Here is a 22,089-nt window from a genome sequence, read left to right as displayed (position 1 = left end):
ATAGGGTAAACTACTGCAAACAGGATGGTATGGTGTGGATTATTGGAAACTATAGGATTAGTATAGGGTCCACTACCACCTGTTAGGTGGGTAAGGGGTCCAATAACACCCGCAGGATGAGTATGGGGGTCACATCCACCCACAGGAATGGTATGGGGATCACTTCCACCCACAGGAAGGGTATGGGATCCAATACCATCCACTGGATGTGTATTGCGTCCACTACCACCGACAGGATGGGTATGGGCTCACAACCACCCACAGGATAGGTATGGGGTCCAATACCACCCACAGGATGAGTATGGGGTCCACTATAACCCACAGGATGGGTATGGGGCTCCAACCACCCACAGAATAAGTATGGGGTACAATAACACCCACTGGATATGTATGGCATCCATTGCCCCCACAGGATGACTATAGGGTACAGTATCGCCCACAGGATTAGTATATAGGGTTCACTGCCGCCCACAGAGTCGGTATGGGGTCCACCGCCACCCACAGGGTCGGTATGGGGTCCACTACCGCCCACAGGGTCGCTATGAAGTCAACTACCGTCCACAGGGTCGGTAGGGGTCCACTACCGCCCACAGGGTCGGCAGGGGGTCCACTGCCACCCACTGGGTCGGTAGGGGGTCCACTGCCGCCCACAGGATCGATAGGGGGTCCACTGCCGCCCACAGGGTCGATATGGGGGGGGTCCACTACCGCCCACAGGATCGATAGGGGGTCCACTGCCGCCCAGAGGGTCGGTAGGGGGTCCACTGCCGCCCACACGTTCGGTAGGGGTCCACTGCCGCCCACAGGGTCGGTAGGGGGTCCACTGCCGCCCACAGGATCGATAGGGGGTCCACTGCCGCCCACAGGGTCGATAGGGGGTCCCTTACCGCCCACAGGGTCTCTATGAAGTCAACTACCGCCCATAGTGTTTGTATAGTGTCCACTATCGCCCATAGTGTTATTATGGGGTCCACTACCCCTCATAGGGTCGGTATGGGGGTCCATTACTACCCACAGGGTGTGTCTGGGGTCTATTTTGGCAATACTGCTTTTCCAATCTCATTTGTTGTTCAATGTAAAATATTTGTTGCTCGACTTGCAACAATTTATATATATATATATATATATATATAGTATAGTGCCTTTGCAATAATGTACCAATGTATGTATTTTCATAACTCGTTTTAAATTGTTGAAAAATAAATAACTACATTGTGAATGCAAGTCAATGTTTACATGCTAAATCAGAGTTGCCAGATTCCGCTTAAAATAGCAAATTGTGCTTATTTTCAAAGCTTGAGAATTTAGCTTTAAAGTAGTTAAAAAACTACGAATTTCGCAATTTGCTATGTACTTTAGTGTACTATTTTAAAATAAGATTGGTTTTTAAGCTGCAAGTCATATGAATCTCAAAAAAAGTATATTATTAACAATCTTATCTCCATAGTTCACTAGTTTCTGTAAATCAGATCTGGTAACTGTAGGCCAAGTACTGGAAGACTCAAGACACAATGTGTTGAAGCTATTCTCTTTGAAGAAGTCATCTCGACAGGATCTTCCAGCTCCAGCTATAAAACTTCACCAAACATGGATCTACCTAGTACATCAAATGGTAAGGAATTACTAAACTGTACAAAGTTTTATGCTAGAACATTTGTTACAGAATTGTCCCTGTCAGGGACAATTCAGTCCCTATTCTATGTGTACTCCATCACATAGTGACGGAGTATGTGGGAATAATTTTGTTGACACTGTCCATTTTGTCAATTCTACAACAGCAGATAATATGAATTCCCAGAGATATTTGTAACTTGAGATACTTGGTTTGGTTTGGTTAAGTTAGGTTAGGTTAGCCTAACCCAGTAAATCCTCCCCGGCTAGAATATAAACCCCGGACAAAGTGCTCGTGAAATGCCAGGCATTTGCAAATATGAGGATGTGGTTGATTAGATTATATTCTTTTCTATATCATAGATGTTCAATATATGAAAAATATTTTAGACTTAAAAATGGACCCCTGAGGTACTCAACTTAACACATTTCTTCATATTCATTCCCATTTAGTATGACCTTTTGCTCTCTTTGTTTTAACTATTGTTTTGTGCACTTTACAATTTTTTTCATGAACCTGTAATTTCCTTGCTAGTCTTCCATGTGGTACCTTATTAAAGTCTTTAGCATAATCCATGTATACTACATCCACCGGAAACCCTTTATCTGAGTACCATGTTACCATGTCCCAAAAGTGAGGAGGTTTATAAGGTAGCATCTGTTTTTAAGAAGACCATGGTGTGTCGATTGAATAAGATTTTTCACTGAAAGATGGTAAATGATTCCCTCCCTTAGGATTTTCGCCATGAGCTTGCAGATGTGTTATACCTAGCTGATCGGACATTAGTTTTGTGCTTAACTCTTTCTGCTTTTTTTTTAAATACTGTAAGGGTGAAATTTTCATATTTCAAATCTCGGGGTACTATCCCTTGGTTCAGATATTTTGTGGAAAGTATTTTCAGCAGTATTCATAGTTCTTCTGTCAGTTTATTTTCCTTTATAATTAAGGTTTGTTTTCTTTTGTACCATAGAAAGTACCACAGAAAGGTGTTATAATGTTGTGTTAGCTTTTCTGTACAATTTTTCTTTTTTGTTTGTATAAAAGGCTATGCAATGAATTCAAATATTTACGCTACCAATCAATTTTTCAGATAGATCATCGGATTTTGACAGTATGCTGTACATACCAGATGTTCCAAAAATAACTACAGACAACAATAATGGTACTGTGTTTACTATTTTTATACTTTATATATAGGAAGACAAGTTCAATCAATGAGCATTTTAATATATCATCAAAATTTTCATACATTTCTTTCACTTTGTTACACTTGTAAAAACTTATTCTTAGCTATATTTATATAAATGTTAATACCACTGTTAAATGAACATATTGATTTGTGTCCTTATTAGTTATAGCTTATTTATGTTGACCCAGCACCTTACTAAAGGGATTACCTTAACTTGTGTCACTATCTCTCTAGGGGGCTCCAGGTAGGCAGTATAGGTAATGCCACTAACATGCATATCATTATGGGAAAGTCCATAATTTAACACATAATTATAAGTAGGTAATTTGTAGCAAATTTTAAGATTATTAATAGGTACATTGTAGCATAATTTTGCATAAGCATAATTTTCTTGTTTTGTTCTTGTACTTTTCCTTCGAACACTATTATTTTCTCTTCAGAATTTCACCGGAGAATAGCAGTGATGACTAGAGAACATCTTGAACGTGAGTACCAGAAAGCACGTGCTGCAATGATACAAAGAAATGAGTACTTGAAGAGACTCTTAAACGTGGAGGAACCAAACTCAATAAAGGTGACAAACAAGAAACAAAAAAAAGATAACATACAGGATGTATCACACATTAATTCAAAACAAAGACCAGCTGCACCCCAATCTGATGGTAATCTTCTATTATTTTTTTAACAATATTTCTACAGCTGTTATTTGTGTACTTTCCAATAATATTTGTTGCCTATTTTTAAGTGTATGCTAGACAATTATGGAGATTAAATTACTATAACACTGAACAACTTGGTAGCATAAAGTTAGTTATAGTAATATCTTGAGATTTGTCTGAAAATATTAATACTTGTATACAATTTGCAATTATGTACCATGCTTAAATCTTCAAATGTGCCACCCAGACATTCTGCCTGCTATACTTTCACCACCACACATTCAAAATGCGGGCTATTCTACTAGTGGCAGAACGTACACTCAAAGTTATTTGGCAGCTGGTGAAGAAACTTTGGAATCATTTGATGTTGGTATGTCCCAACATCATTTGTTGGTATTTAAATGAGGGTTTATTTAATGGACACACGTCATAAATATTATGTACCAAAATTGTGCTTAATGCCTATGAAATTTTGTTTAACATATTATACTAATCATTCCTTTCACTTACAAATTTTTCTTACTAATTTTTAATCCCATATTTCAAAGTACTTGCTGCAGAACTTGAACAAATTAAAGATTCTCAGCCAAGTGTTTCTGACTGGCAAAAAAGAAGAAAAAATGCAGAGATTAATTGGGGAGAAAGCAGGGCAATGCTGTTCGATTGGACATTGTCTGAGTTGGGTGTTCCAGATAAAGGTAAATTAAATATTGCTGTGTTCATTAAGGTTATACTGTATAATAAGCATCATATGCAAATTAATGACACTCTATTAATACATTTAGACTTCAGATTGTTTAAAATGTTAGGTATACAGTATTTAAAATTAGTATAAATAATTACCCCTTTTTTCATCAGGTAAAGTTTGTGTACAATGTACAAATTGTGAGGCAAGCATCAAATGTGAAGACTGTTTTGCATTTTTGTGTCACATTTGTGACCAAATGCAACATTTTCTCATGCCTTTCCACCACAGATTATATTGGAAAAATGGCTTTTATGAGCCATTAGACCCGACACAAACTGTGTGCCCTGAAGGAAATATCTTTCACTGGAGTAAGTATACGATACCTGTATAAAATCCGTACTTTGTTCCGAGATTACTTCTACTTCCCAATCCCAGTCTAGAGCTACGATTATCTTGGTATAACAAATAAAATGAATAAATGTTTCATTTCAGTCATTACAACATTTGGAGAAGTCTTAAAGTTTAAACCTGACACTTGGTTTTATAGATTGATTTAATCGTCTGATTGTTTCTTTTCTGTGAATTTCTCAGTCATTATCTGGAGAATAATGTCAATATTTTGTACAATCAAGAAACAATGAAATATTCAGTCTGAAATTCTTTTCCATAAAACTCATTTTGTCAAACTGTCTTCCTTTTCTTTGTTACCAGAACCTGTTGTACCAGCCCAACCACCAAATTCTTGCCCCAACTGCACAGATTGCAAGTTTAAAATTTCAAGCTCCAGCAATCTCTGCATCTTCATCACTATAATGGGTAAATAAACTTTAAAATTTACCCTTTTATTTCCATTACCGGATATTCCTGAATCACAATACATTTTGAAATTTTTGTTGCTATAAATGTTAATTTTTACATCACTATTTTAGCAAGTCGCCACACCACTCAATGCACTGTATTTTAAACTACAGGAAGGTATGACCTCTATACTCCAATCTATACATGCCACTGTGGATATGAGCATCAACAACTAGGCAAGACCATGCACAAGTCTGGTTTCTATTCATCATTAGGAAAGAGCAGCACATTCTACAGCACCAGTCTGCTTGAATCATGGCACCATATCAAAAGAAATTGTCCCGGAACATCATTTCGGGCATTAGTCACTGCACTGGAATCCTTTGGTGCTTCTCGTGGGCGTGTATGTTTTGATACCGTTATTCTTAATATTTTCAGTTTTATATTTCAATACAAAAATTATCAAAATTTTGTAGTAATGTATATTCATTTATTAATAATTAGTTTTTAATTTTGTTCAAACACAAAATGGAATGTTTTTTTTGTTTATTTATCTTATGTCATAATATGCATTTTAAATGTCACCATCTAAAAAATTCTATTCCTAGATTGGACCCATTAATTATATAACTTCGAAGAGAGTGTTCTTCGAATGGCGATTCCAGCAATATGAGCTGAGAAAAATTAGAGGAGAAGCTGACAATGAGTGTCCTGCTTGTGATAAAACCCCTTTAGCAGTACATATTGATGGCAACAAGAAGCTGTATCGCTACAACAAAGTTGGGAGGTAATAAAATGTGCTTTACAGATACTTAATGTATAGTATTCTTTTGTTCTCTACACACACTATATTATAATGAATTATATTGTCTTCAAATTAATGTTCTTATAAATAAAGTATGCACATATAAATATACATTGTCATATGACATATTTTTTAACTGAGTATGTCTTTATAGTTTGCCTTTCAATTGCATCCATATCATCATTTTATTTATCTAACACCATGTAAATTTTTGTTTTATGTAAAATTTAGCAGTGCATCAGAATTCTTCATATAAAACATTTTTTGATACCCCATTACCCATTGTATAATGGGTATAATCAGTATAATGCGATTGGTATTCAGTATTCAATAAGTATCAACTCCCTCAAATAATCAATAAAAGAATGAAAACATATTGGTCAAACTTGAGTTGGTCGTGGTGAGTAAAGGTATGTTATGAAACTGTTATTAATCTATGCTCTTCAAGATGTTCATTGCTATAAATATTTTTCTCAGAAAGAACAGAAGAACTCACAGAGGGTGCAGTCTTTTGGAACCATCGAAAAATTGATGGACTGGCTCGTGCATTAGTTACTCGACTCAGAAAGGTACTAAAAATAATATATATTTATTTTATTTATTTGTATTTATTTTGAAACTTATTATAATGCATTTATATGTGAAAGGTATTATAATGCATTTATAGGTTAGTTATGTGTTCAGATCATGTACTACATATATTTTCCTTTATAAATTAGCGACCATTTCCTTGAATTAACTGCTTGAACTTTTTCAATATATCAATAAGGTTAATTTGTATAAAGTATATAGTATTTAATTAACCTAAATGTATGATTCCGAGATATATCAAATGTGTTCACAGAGAAATCACAGTATCGTGATATATCACGGGAACTGTGATGAGGGTTTGAACCCCATGCACTGAGTGCTCTCAGATGCATGCTCTAGTTCACTACGCCACGACATGGTCAGATGAATTGCAACTTGGAGTACTACTGCACCCACAAGGATCCCAAGGCTTCCACTGAAGCCAAACCAGGTTTCACACAATTCCCCCATGAACTCGGTCTCTGTCATTCAGTAGTTCTGCCTTTGATGCCCCCATTTCAATGTCTTTCTCCATGTATTGATATATCACAATAATATGAATTCTATGTGTATTGAAAGGGCCATCAGAGGTAAAACTACTGGAGGACACAGACCAAGTACATGGGAAACTGCATGCACAACCGCCCATGGAATGGGTATGGGGGTGCATAATTAACAAAAATTGAATTGTGGGTTCATTAGTACCCTAGGTTGCAATTCTTTTGACCATGTTGTGGCGCATTCAACTACAGCAAGCATCTGGGAATGCCAAGCCCATAGGTTCGAACCACTCATCATGGTTAATGTGATTTGTTCATTAAATTTATTATATTTTCAAATAGGCCAGAGAGACGGAAATAACAGTTTCAAATGAGATCGACAAACTTGATGTTCAAAAGTCATTGATTCAAGAATGGCGATCTGACCTACAAATGATTTGTAAGGAGTTAGAGTTAAACACTGGAACAACCTCGAAGAACATAAAATATTCTATCGAGGCAGTTGCAGACTCTATATCAGGCATCGCAAAAATCTGATTGCCACTGATGCAGGTAGGCTTACTATTTCTTTGTTAACTCTGAAGCAATTTCTATTTAGCTCTTGTCTATAATTTCTATGTAGGTAAATGATGAGGAAATTTTTTTAACAACTTTAAAACTTTCAGCCAAAAAACTTTATTTGCAGCATCCAGTAAAATGCGCTCTTCACTCCGGCACAGAAATGAGTGTGATAGGAAAAAGCTTCAAGGCTTCATAAAAATCTACAATAGTGAAAACTCTGAAATTCTCAGTGAAAAGGATGCAATAGAAGGTATCCTGCCATGGCACAATTTATTGCCTCATCATAGCCAAAATGGTATGTAACTACATCTCATTTTATCAGGGGTTACAATTCGGCCTTATCAAGATAACTAACATTTAGCATGCATAATGGATAAGCTTTACTTATTTTTGAAGTAAAATATCATCACTACTGTTTGTAAAATAGGTGCAGTATCATAATCCGTAGGTTTTTATCAGGTTGATACTGCACAATAAACTATGTATAGTATGTATAATGCAAGTACCTAAACTGTAATTACATTAAATTGAGTTGTAGTTTACTTGCAGTAAATATAATTTTCCTCTTTTATTAGTGTCCCTTGCTCAAAAAAAGTTTTTTGTGTGTTTTACATATATTTGAACTTTTACCGAAAACTTTATTTATTTATTCTAATTTCTTTAGTATTTTCAGGGAAATTTGTAAATGTCTTAAACCCCATTAAATAGTCTATATATTACAGGATCCTAACAAGTACACTACAACAAGACAAAAGTACAAGTACAAAAAGTGTTTTACATATATTTGAACTTTTACCGAAAACTTTATTTATTTATTCTAATTTCTTTAGTATTTTCAGGGAAATTTGTAAATGTCTTAAACCCCATTAAATAGTCTATATATTACAGGATCCTAACAAGTACACTATTGAAGAGAAGCACCTATCAACCAAAAATAAGAGTGGAATCTTGGCTCTTTTGAAGCAAGGGCAAAAGTTGTGTTCTGACAAGCTGAGTGATGCAAAGCGTTTATTTGGATACCAGGAAGAGGATGTTGATGTTTCCGAGCCCTACCTGGAGCTTTGTGACAGTGAAGATGATGATGATGAAGATGAAGAATTACTACTAAACTGATGATACAAAAGTTAAGTATAATAAATTTTACCTGATTTCTCTTGCTAATTTCTCTTACTTAATTTCTCTAATTTCTAATTATCCTAGCCCTAAGATTACTACTGGCCTCCATTGCCTTGCCTGCACTTTGTTTCCCCCTTAACCATATCACTCATTCTTACAGGTGTGAGACAGAGAGGTACAAGATCATCCAAGAGGAACAACACCTGAAGCACCCAACATTTGGGTGTTTTAATTAATAAAAACGCCCTTCATGGCTTCACTCATCCTGGCTGGTTTAATTAAAAAAACCTAACCTAAACCTAATATATATACCTCTAGAGTCAAGGGAGTTAAGTTTTAGGCTGCACAATGAAACTGCTATTGACAATTTTATAACTGCTGCTGATAATGTCTGTCCTGTGACTTTTTTGTAAGCATAACCAAAAGGCTTAACAATCCCTTGCTTACAAAGGGAATACTTAAACCCATTAATAAAAAACATGACCTTGAGAAGAAGTATAGGTTAGGAATTGTCTCCAAAGAATTCTCATGCTCTTCAACAGGTCACTTGAACTCCAAACCTTTCCAGTTATCCTAAAAAAAGCGAGTTACCCCTGTACACAAATGTGGTGATCTCACAGATGTTAACAATTACAGACCTATATCAATCCTGCCTAACTTGTCAACATTTTTTGAAAAGCTACTTGAACTTGAACTCCAAACCTTTCCAGTTATCCTAAAAAAGCGAGTTACCCCTGTACACAAATGTGGTGATCTCACAGATGTTAACAACTACAGACCTATATCAATCCTGCCTAACTTGTCAACATTTTTTGAAAAACTAATCTACAAGCAGTTTTACTCTTATCTAGCCAAACACCATATACTTAGTACTAGGCTGTACAAGAATATAACAACTCTTGTATATATCTCAAAAAAAAAAAAAAAAAAAAAAAAAGCACAAGACGAAGCTTGAAAAAGTTTAGTGGTATGCCAATAGGCTAGTCCCAGGACTAAGAGGCATGAGTTACGAGGACAGGCTGCGAGAAATGCAATTGATAGGGTACATAAAGATAAACTGTTTAACACGGGTGGTAGGCGAACAAGGGGACACAGGTGGAAACTTAGTACCCAAATGAACCACTAGGATGTTAGAAAGAACTTTTTCAGTGTCAGAGTAGTTAATAGATGGAATGCATTAGGCAGTGATGTGGTGGAGGCTGACTCCATACACAGTTTCAAATGCAGATATGATAGAGCCCAGTAGGCTCAGGAATCTGTACATCAGTTGATTGCCAGTTGAGAGGTGGGACCAAAGAGCCAGAGCTCAACCCCCCGCAACCACAACTAGGTGAGTATACACACACACACACACACGTACACACACACACACACACACAGACACAAACATACACACACTAATGCATCTATTCACCTTGCAGTAAATAGGAACCTGAAAGTCAGGAAGCTGCTAAAGGCTGCATCTTGGGGATGTGTGAGTGTGTTAGATAAAAATATATGTTGTTTAGATATGATGGAGGAAAAGAGGCCGAGAGTCGGTACATTAGACAACCGACGCTTAGAAAGGCGGGGTCCAAGAGCTAACAGCTAAATCTTGGAAATAATAAATTAAAATATTTAATACACCCACATACATGTTTCACATTATTTTGGCTGAGGGCACACTGAGGGCTGATGGCCCCGTCGACGGGGCAGGAAGTCGGTGGTTGATCAAAGGCCTCCCACATCCTCCACATACCTGAGGATTATTCCGGCTTAATTTTAAACGGAAGTAATGTCTTGGCATTTACGGCTTCAGCGGGTGGGTGGGTCCGTGGGTTTATTACACTGTGAGTGAAAACAATCGCCTATTCTCTATTTTATATTGCGGCTTGTAGAGCTAGAAGCTGTTGCCTCTTGTGTGCGTTGCACAAGGGGATTAATATCTGGATTAATAGCTTTCAATATTTCCAGTATTTTTAAGGTAACGCTTAAATACCGAAGATACTGCTATTGGACACCGCTTAATTGACAATGTCTCAACAACGCAGGCTAAAGATGTGCGTGGCTCCTGCTATTGCAATGATGCTCATTTGTTTTTCAATGATGGGCCTTAGTTGCCCCCTCTCTAACTTACCGTTCTAAATACCCCTTCTCCATCTTCCGCAAACATTTCCCCTCATACATCTCCCCCCTTTCCTCCTGTCCCCCTTGTCCATCTTTGTCCCCCTGTCCATCTTTGTCCCCTGTCCCTCACTTTGTCCCCTTGCCCACATTTTCTGTCCTCTGTCCCAGATCCCTTTCCCCCTCTCTGTCCCCCTGTCCCCCCTTTCCATCTCTCTGTCCCCCTGTCCCTCTCTATCCCATTGTCCCTGTCTCTGTCCCCCCTGTCTCTCTCTGTCCCCCTGTTCTTCTCTGTCCTCCTGTTCCTCTCTCTGTCCCCCTGTCACTCTCTGTCCCCCTGTTCCTCTATGTCCCCCTGTCCATCTCTCTGTCCCCTGTACCTCTCTGTCCCCCTGCCCACTCTTTCTGTCCGCTGTCCATCATCTGTCCCCCTCCCTTTCCTCCAGTCCCCCTATCCATCTCTGTCCCCTTGTCCCTGTCTCTCCTCTGTCCCCTCTCTCTTGGTCTCCTGCCCCCCTCTCCTCCCTCTGTCCCCCGGTCCCCCTCTCTGACCCTGTCCCTCTGTCTCTGTCTCTGTCCATGTCCCCCTCTCTGTCCCTGTCTCCCTCCCTGTCCCACTGCTCCCCCTCTGTTCCCCCGTCCCTCCTCTGGCCCTGTCCGTCTGTCCCTGTCCCTCTGTCTCTGCCTCTCCTCGTTTCTGACATTCTCTGTGTCAGCCTATCTCTCTGTCTCTTTCCTCGCTCTATCTCTGTCATTCTCTCACTGACTTTGCATATCCTTATCTATACGTCTCTGTGTCTAACATTCTCTCCCTGACTCTGTCTATATCTATTTCTCTGTCTCGATCTTCATCTCTTTCTCTCTCTCTCTCTCTCTCTCTCTCTCTCTCTCTCTCTCTCTCTCTCTCTCTCTCTCTCTCTCTCTCTCTCTCTCTCTCTCTCTCTCTCCCTCTCTCTCTCTCCTTACATACATACATACATACATACATACATACATACATACATACATACATACATACATACATACGTACGTACATACATACATACATACATACATACATACATTTATTTAACACATGTGGTACACGCACAAGGGGACACAGGTGGAAGCTGAGTACCCAAATGAGCCACAGAGAGATTATAGAAAGAACTTTTCAGTGTCAGAGTAGTTAATAAATGGAATGCTTTAGGCAGTAATGTGGTGGAGGCTGATTCCATACACAGTTTCAAGTGTATGGAAAGTGTATGTATTCAAGTGGCGGGACCAAAGAGCCAAAGTTCAACCCTTGCAACCACAACTAGGTTAGTACATACATACATACATAAGATATAAAACAGTGGAGGATTCCCAGGTAGAACAATCAACCACAATGCCCATTACCCCTTTACCCTGATGTCCTTAACTACACAACTATACAAGAGTCATTAACACGTGTAATGGCTGATCCCCCATCACGATAGCATAAAGACCAATTGCTTGACCCGCAGTCTGTCTTGCTCCTCAAATAATTTTCGGGTTAACATGAAAACGTCTCTCGAGTTTATCTTTCTAATGTTGTTTTCCCATCTTTCATTTTATCAGCTTAGTTCCTTTATTATGCCCCAATTACTCATCCCTTGAGCGGTAGTTAAACTGAACCCAAATTTAAAAAAAGTTCCTTGCTAAGCAAGCTACAGTCTTGATAAGTCAGATATATTGTTTGTTAACACATTTCTCAACAATGAACAGTCAGTTTTATCAAGCTAACATATCCTAACACAACGAGTGAGAGTATTAACTGGTATAATTATTTTATTAGACCAGTATATATTATTAGATTATACTGGTATAATTATATATATATATATATATATATATATATATATATATATATATATATATATATATATATGTATATATATACATATATATATATATATATATATATATATATATATATATATATATATATATATATATATATATATATATATATGTATGTATGTATGAGTGTGTGTGTACATGTGTATACAACATTAATAATTTTGTAACTAGCGTCAAACATTGTTATTTGCTTAGCTAAACGAACTAGAGGGTTCCGGTCCTGAACCGATTATGTGCCTCTGTAATCCTTTACACCACGGCCCACGGGATGGGTATGGGGTGCATAATAAAGAAAGCAATAGAAGAAATTGAAATTGCATAATACGGTTATTGACATTCAATAATAGTAAGATAAAGCAATGAGGACCAAATGGGAGACCAGTGATCAGTGTCTTGTATCCCCTGCAATACCTCAAATCCTACGTACCTCACTGACAGGCTCCAGTATGTTTCTGTGAATAATTCAATTTCTCCCACCCTACCCATCAACATTGGTGTTCCTCAGGGCAGCATACTTGGCATACTTGGGTATCCTTTGGAGGTGCTTATCCAGTTCTCACTTGAACACTGTGAGGGGATTGCCAGTTATGCCATGCAGTTATGCAATGTATGAATCTATCTATAAGTCCACCAATCTTTGTAAAAATTTCTTGTATGGATGTACCTTACCTAAATAAACATTTATTTATTTATTATTTATATTTAGGATTCATCAACTGCCAAAGATATTCACATGTCAGTATAATTCTGGCGAGAGAGAGGTTTGGGAAAAGCCGTTATACCAACTAGTCAGCAATAAGGGTGATATTTGTGGGGCACAGGCACACTCGGCCTGGCCCATTAACCCCCAACTGACACTATAACTACTAGCTACTAGGTACATGAACATAATTACATAATTTACGTACATAATTTAAGGTACATAATTACTAGGTACATGAGGACTGGCCATTGTACTATATAGACCTGAAAAAGTGTAACTTAGCGACAACAAGAAAATATTGAATCACAAGACCAACGACGACCATTCCCTTACCCTGCCATAAACACTGAAATTTGACACCCTACCTCTGGAGCCACCCTGACCACAGGTCCACCAACTACATTTCCCTCCCTCCAACTCCCTCCCTCCAACTAGTACACCCAGAAACAAGATATACTAGGTGAATACACACATACAAGGTATACTAGGTGAGTACTAGTTGAGTACTTACACACAAGATATTCTAGGTGAGACTAGGTGAGTATACACACACACGCAACATATACTAAGTTAGTACACCCAGAAACAAGATATACTAGGTGAATACACACATACAAGGTATACTAGGTGAGTACTAGTTGAGTACTTACACACAAGATATTCTAGGTGAGTATACACACACACGCAACATATACTAAGTTAGTACACCCAGAAACAAGATATACTAGGTGAATACACACATACAAGGTATACTAGGTGAGTACTAGTTGAGTACTTACACACAAGATATTCTAGGTGAGACTAGGTGAGTATACACACACACGCAACATATACTAAGTTAGTACACCCAGAAACAAGATATACTAGGTGAATACCCTAACACCAACCTCCTACAGTACACAACACCAACCTCCCACAGTACACCTCCCACAGGTAACCCCAACACCAACCTCCCACAGTACACAACACCAACCTCCCACAGTACACCTCCCACAGGTAACCCCAGCACCAACCTCCCACAGTACACAACACCAACCTCCCACAGTACACATCCCACAGGTAACCCCAGCACCAACCTCCCACAGTACACAACACCAACCTCCCACAGTACACCTCCCACAGGTAACCCCAGCACCAACCTCCCACAGTACACAACACCAACCTCCCACAGTACACCTCCCACAGGTAACCCCAGCACCAACCTCCCACAGTACACCTCCTACAGGTAACCCCAACACCAACCTCACACAGTACACCTCCCACAGTAACCCCAGCACCAACCTCCCACAGTACACAACACCAACCTCCCACAGTACACCTCCCACAGGTAACCCCAGCACCAACCTCCCACAGTACACCTCCTACAGGTAACCCCAACACCAACCTCACACAGTACACCTCCCACAGTAACCCCAGCACCAACCTCCCACAGTAACCCCAACACCAACCTCCCACAGTACACAACACCAACCTCCCACAGTACACATCCCACAGGTAACCCCAGCACCAACCTCCCACAGTACACAACACCAACCTCCCACAGTACACCTCCCACAGGTAACCCCAGCACCAACCTCCCACAGTACACAACACCAACCTCCCACAGTACACCTCCCACAGGTAACCCCAGCACCAACCTCCCACAGTACACCTCCTACAGGTAACCCCAACACCAACCTCACACAGTACACCTCCCACAGTAACCCCAGCACCAACCTCCCACAGTACACAACACCAACCTCCCACAGGTAACCCCAGCACCAACCTCCCACAGTACACCTCCTACAGGTAACCCCAACACCAACCTCACACAGTACACCTCCCACAGTAACCCCAGCACCAACCTCCCACAGTAACCCCAACACCAACCTCCCACAGTACACAACACCAACCTCCCACAGTACACATCCCACAGGTAACCCCAGCACCAACCTCCCACAGTACACCTCCCACAGGTAACCCCAACACCAACCTCCCACAGTAACCCCAACACCAACCTCCCACAGTACACAACACCAACCTCCCACAGTACACATCCCACAGGTAACCCCAGCACCAACCTCCCACAGTACACCTCCCACAGGTAACCCCAACACCAACCTCACACAGTACACCTCCCACAGTAACCCCAGCACCAACCTCCCACAGTAACCCCAACACCAACCTCCCACAGTACACAACACCAACCTCCCACAGTACACATCCCACAGGTAACCCCAGCACCAACCTCCCACAGTACACCTCCCACAGGTAACCCCAACACCAACCTCCCACAGTACACAACACCAACCTCCCACAGTACACCTCCCACAGGTAACCCCAACACCAACCTCACACAGTACACCTCCCACAGTAACCCCAGCACCAACCTCCCACAGTACACAACACCAACCTCCCACAGGTAACCCCAGCACCAACCTCCCACAGTACACCTCCTACAGGTAACCCCAACACCAACCTCACACAGTACACCTCCCACAGTAACCCCAGCACCAACCTCCCACAGTAACCCCAACACCAACCTCCCACAGTACACAACACCAACCTCCCACAGTACACATCCCACAGGTAACCCCAGCACCAACCTCCCACAGTACACCTCCCACAGGTAACCCCAACACCAACCTCCCACAGTAACCCCAACACCAACCTCCCACAGTACACAACACCAACCTCCCACAGTACACATCCCACAGGTAACCCCAGCACCAACCTCCCACAGTACACCTCCCACAGGTAACCCCAACACCAACCTCACACAGTACACCTCCCACAGTAACCCCAGCACCAACCTCCCACAGTAACCCCAACACCAACCTCCCACAGTACACAACACCAACCTCCCACAGTACACATCCCACAGGTAACCCCAGCACCAACCTCCCACAGTACACCTCCCACAGGTAACCCCAACACCAACCTCCCACAGTACACAACACCAACCTCCCACAGTACACCTCCCACGGGTAACCCCAGCACCAACCTCCCACAGTACACAACACCAACCTCCCACAGTACACCTCCCACAGGTAACCCCAGCACCAACCTCCCACAGTACACCTCCTACAGGTAACCCCAACACCAACCTCACACAGTACACCTCCCACAGTAACCCCAGCACCAACCTCCCACAGGTACAAAATGAAGCCATGAGAATTATCTTAGGATGCCCAAGAAATGCTATGATTGAGAAAATCAGGATGGAGTTGAATCTGCAGAGTATTGGGGATAGAATTGCAGAGATAAATGTAGCTTCTGCCATTAGATTAATGAGAGGTGGGGGAGCTAATGAATTGGTCCTCTCAGTTCAAAAGGTGGGAAGTACTGAACAATGTATGATGAAGAAAAGAGCATATATGAATACCTTATGTTCTAATGTTATTAAGTATGATGTTATTTCAGAGTGTATTGCTGTGCCCAAGAGAAAATTTACACCACCATGGGAGGATTGTAATGTAGATGTAGTAATTACTCCCTTGCAAAAGAAAAAAAGTATGTATGAAATAGGAGAGCTGAGGGCAACATATGATTGTATAATTAGAAAATTGCCTACAGAAAACACTCTACTACATGTATATTGTGATGGGTCAGTAGCTAGGGATGGGAAGGCAGGATGTATATTGTGATGGGTCAGTAGCTAGGGATGGGAAGGCAGGATGTATATTGTGATGGGTCAGTAGCTAGGGATGGGAAGGCAGGATGTATATGTTCTTAACATTCTGAAACCTATATTGTTTGCTGATGATACTACACTCATCTACTCCAACCCCAACCCACATACACTAAATACTGTAATGTTGTTAATAATGAACTAAAAAAAGTCCACTTATGGATGTCAACCAACAAACTAACACTTAACATAGAAAAGACCTACTACATCTTATTTGGAAGCAAATCTACAAATGCAATTCAGCTTCAGATGACAATGTAAACATTAGCAATAACAATGATGGAAAGTTTCTTGGTCTATTCTTAGACAAGAGACTCAACTTCAGTACCCACATACAATACATAACTAAGAAAGTCTCTAAAACAGTTGGTATACTCTCCAAAATCAGATATTATGTACCTAACCCTGCTCTCATCTCTCTATATTATACACTAATCTATCCCTATCTCAACTATGGTATCTGTGCATGGGGTTCAACCACTGCAAACCACCTCAAGTCCATCATCACCCAGCAAAAATCTGCTATCAGAATAATATCAAATTCTGCTTTCAGACAACACACAGCCCCCTTGTTTAACTCCCTAAACATGCTAAACATAATCTCACTCCATAAATTCTCTTGTGTCAACTACATTTACAAAACCCTGTTCTTAAATGCAAATCCTGCTCTGAAACTCTTCCTGGACAGATGTAATAGGACCCATTATCACCACACCAGAAATAAATATCTCTTTGATATCCCCAGAGTTAAACTTGTATAAATAAATAAATAAATAAATAAATATGTTTATTCAGGTAAGGTACATACATACAAGTAATGTTACATTAATGGATCGATATATAGATAGAGCTAGTACATACAATGCCTAAAGCCACTATTACGCAACGCGTTTCGGGCAGGAAAAACATTAATATCTAGAACTTAATACTAATTGAGCATAAAGAATAAAATGTGTTGAGAACAAATACAAATAAAGATAAAAAAAAGAGGGAACATGACTGAAAAAGCAGCACAAATACAATAGGTTGACAAACAGTGTTGATTAAAAAAAAAAAAAAAATAACAGACATGGGTTGACAATAGAGGGGTAAGGTAGGTTAGTGAATTTATTAGGTAGTGTTTAGTTTTTATCTTAAACTGGTTGAGAGAGGTACAGTCTTTAACATGGTTGGGAAGATCATTCCACATTCTGGGTCCCTTGATTTGTAGAGCATTTCTAGTTTGATTAAGTCGTATTCTTGGAATATCAAAACTGTATTTTTTTCTGGTGTGGTGCTCATGGGTTCTGTTACAACCTTCAATGAAGCTTTTGAGCTTATATGTATGTATTTGTAATGTATGTATGTAAACAATGTATTTATTATCATTTATCAATTCTGATAGAAATTACCTACTTAAAATTATCTGTTAGATTAAGGACCTGCCTGAAACGCTGCGCATACTAGTGGCTTTACAAGATTGTAAATACTGTACTATTCAATGTATTCTCACAACCCCAATGTACCTACTTGTATATATATAAATAAAATAAAATAAAATATTGTGATGGGTCAGTAGCTAGGGATGGGAAGGCAGGATGCAGTATGCCAAACTGAATTCGTGCGCCCCTTGAGGGACTTGAAGTAGAGGGATAGGGATCACAGGATAAGTATGGGTTGCACAAACTACTGGTAACAGGATGAGTATGGGTTGCACAAACTACTGGTAACAGGATGAGTATGGGTTGCACAATTAATTACTACAAAGTGGTTGAGTATGGGGTGCACGTAAATGAAGACTCCCAAGAAGCAAATCAGAGATCAGCCCAAGCTTCATCTTGAGGCAAAGCTCAATGCCTTAAGCCATATTGATGCTCTGTCCACAGAGCATTCTCTCTCTCAAATCATAATAGTACACTAATGGTTCCCTACACCACCCCTCAGGTGCAGCTGCAGCAGGCTTGGGTGACATGATGACTATGGGGTGCACAATAAACTAACACTCACAGAATGAGTATGGGCTGCACAATAAGCTACCTCTCACAAGATTAGTAATAAAGAAACATTAATTTTTTGGGTAGGGTGACTGAAACTCATCCTGGGGTAAAAATGTTTATTTAAATTTATTATAGTTAAATGAATTTAGTAAATTATTCCATATATTGTATTATAAGTGAATTGACACTAAACTATAAATGATACTAATAAGGTTTTAAAAATGAAAAACAGTAAAAATCCTTCATGTAAGATATGGAAGTTGAAAAGTAAATTAACTGTAAACTAAATTATAAACTGTAGACATAATATAAAGTATTATAAGTAAAATACCTATAAACTACCAAATAATGTGTAAGGAACCATTTCTATTGTTTGTCCTTTTTTACCTGTTTCCTCAGGTATTTTAAAATTCCCATTCCGTTGTTACTACACTGTTTTCCTGGTGTAGTTCCCTGTGGTTCAAATTTTACTACTTGTACTTCTTGCTGTTTCTGAAGGATTGCTAATGGTAGCCCTTGTTGCACCGGCGGAACTTTTTGTAAATGTTCCACCTGCGGAACTTTTTGTAATTGTTGAATTTCTTGCACCTGCGGTACTTTTTGGACTTTATGCACCTGCTGCACTTGTAGCTCGTCAGGATTTTTTTCCAGGGCATTATCGCTATCACCTTCTGATCCTAATGTAAGTTTATCTGCATCAAGCTTCCTTGTGCGTGCTGGAAAAAAAATAAAAATAAAAAATAAAAAATTTTGAAATGGAAGATCCTGTGTAACAAATTTAATCAGTTACTATGATCGAGCCGCAGAAATTTTACAGGAAAGATATGGTTGGGTTGACTGCATCTATCTGGACCTAAAAGAGGCATTCAATAGAATTCCACATAAGAGTTTGTTCTGGAAACTGGAACATATTGGAGGGGTGACAGGTAAGCTTCTAACATGGATTAAAAAATTTCAAACTGATAGAAAAATGAGGGCAGTAATCAGAGGCAATGTATTGGACTGGAGAAATGTCACGAGTGGAGTACCACAGGGTTTAGTTCTGGCATTCATGGATAAATAATAAATAAATTGTTCATGATTTTTTTAGACAAAAGCTAGAATATGCAGCAGTTGTATGGTGCCCATATCTTAAGAAGTACATGTACAAACTTGAAATGATACAAAGACGTCATGGGTGTCATAGGGGCACCAGCACACTGGTTTGCTAAAGGGCCCTTAATGCTGTCGAGACCTTATGGGCCCTTGGACCCATTACGTTAAGACATAGTGCTGTATTGGGCCACACACTTTTTGCCATATACATCAACGACAGAGATGATTGAATTGAAATTATATATATATATATATATATATATATATATATATATATATATATATATATATATATACATATGTATATATATATATATATATACATATGTATATATATATATATATATGAGAGAAAATAATAGGTGGTGATATATTTATATATTATGTGAACTACTTACACAAAAAGAAGTTAGTGGTGAAGATCTTCTTGTCCTCTTCTTGTATTACGTTGTTTGGTAGGATACCATGCGTCACCCGTGCTGGTCCTTTCTTGTAATAGATAACGATTGATTCATACCCACAGCCACGCAGATATGTTAGCTGAAAAGCAAATAATATTTAAACAATAACACTATCTGGGAAAATGCAACAAAATAAATGTTTGAAGCATAGCTGGGCATGTGCAATAGAACCCATAATAGAATCACAATACCAGAAATAAATATCTTTGATATCCCCAGAGTCAAAGTTATTCTGTGTAAATACTCTATGCAAATAAAGGGACCTTGTCTATGGAACTAACTTGCTAACAAATTTAAAAACTGTCCAACTTCTGCCATTTTAAAAAATAAAACCAAAAAGTACCTAAATTTTTTCTTGATAGTTTCCTAACTAGTGTATTAAACTCGCACTGTATCTTATGAAATCCAATGCCAGAATATATGTGCCTAAACCATACAACTTTTCCATTGTAATCATTGCTATCACCTTATATCATGATTGTTATATTGAATGCATATCTTACTATATTATACCTTGAAATATTCCTCAAATTATGCTACAATTTATATGTTGATAACCCTCAAATTTTACTTTAATGTACATAGTAATCTTTGTGATACTTTCTTACAATGTACCAGCCAAAAAAAGAATATAATCTAATCAACCACATCCTCATATTTGCAAATGCCTGGCATTTCACGAGCACTTTGTCCGGGGTTTATATTCTAGCCGGGGAGGATTTACTGGGTTAGGCTAACCTAACCTAACTTAACCAAACCAAACCAAGTATCTCAAGTTACAAATATCTCTGGGAATTCATATTATCTGCTGTTGTAGAATTGACAAAATGGACAGTGTCAACAAAATTATTCCCACATACTCCGTCACTATGTGATGGAGTACACATAGAATAGGGACTGAATTGTCCCTGACAGGGACAATTCTGTAACAAATGTTCTAGCATAAAACTTTGTACAGTTTAGTAATTCCTTACCATTTGATGTACTAGGTAGATCCATGTTTGGTGAAGTTTTATAGCTGGAGCTGGAAGATCCTGTCGAGATGACTTCTTCAAAGAGAATAGCTTCAACACATTGTGTCTTGAGTCTTCCAGTACTTGGCCTACAGTTACCAGATCTGATTTACAGAAACTAGTGAACTATGGAGATAAGATTGTTAATAATATACTTTTTTTGAGATTCATATGACTTGCAGCTTAAAAACCAATCTTATTTTAAAATAGTACACTAAAGTACATAGCAAATTGCGAAATTCGTAGTTTTTTAACTACTTTAAAGCTAAATTCTCAAGCTTTGAAAATAAGCACAATTTGCTATTTTAAGCGGAATCTGGCAACTCTGATTTAGCATGTAAACATTGACTTGCATTCACAATGTAGTTATTTATTTTTCAACAATTTAAAACGAGTTATGAAAATACATACATTGGTACATTATTGCAAAGGCACTATACTATATATATATATATATATATATATATAAATTGTTGCAAGTCGAGCAACAAATATTTTACATTGAACAACAAATGAGATTGGAAAAGCAGTATTGCCAAAATAGACCCCAGACACACCCTGTGGGTAGTAATGGACCCCCATACCGACCCTATGAGGGGTAGTGGACCCCATAATAACACTATGGGCGATAGTGGACACTATACAAACACTATGGGCGGTAGTTGACTTCATAGAGACCCTGTGGGCGGTAAGGGACCCCCTATCGA

At 39.0% G+C, this 22,089-nt stretch overlaps 2 long non-coding RNA genes across 2 annotated transcripts; one reads left to right on the top strand and one right to left on the bottom strand.

The window, feature by feature from the left end:
• The first annotated feature begins 3,246 nt into the window (after positions 1-3,246).
• Positions 3,247-4,108, top strand: LOC138352369 (uncharacterized). The gene is made up of 3 exons (XR_011222785.1): positions 3,247-3,463; positions 3,708-3,830; positions 4,009-4,108. It is a non-coding gene; the product is annotated as an uncharacterized lncRNA (long non-coding RNA).
• Positions 4,109-18,915: 14,807 nt separating this feature from the next.
• Positions 18,916-20,448, bottom strand: LOC138373564 (uncharacterized). Its single transcript, XR_011231183.1, has 2 exons — positions 20,307-20,448; positions 18,916-19,529 (listed from the first exon to the last, which is right to left on the bottom strand). It is a non-coding gene; the product is annotated as an uncharacterized lncRNA (long non-coding RNA).
• Between the last annotated feature and the right edge of the window lie 1,641 nt (positions 20,449-22,089).

The sequence above is a fragment of the Procambarus clarkii genome, chromosome 5 (genome assembly GCF_040958095.1).
Source record: "Procambarus clarkii isolate CNS0578487 chromosome 5, FALCON_Pclarkii_2.0, whole genome shotgun sequence".
Lineage (NCBI taxonomy): Eukaryota > Metazoa > Arthropoda > Malacostraca > Decapoda > Cambaridae > Procambarus > Procambarus clarkii.
This window is presented reverse-complemented; position numbering and strand designations above follow the sequence as displayed.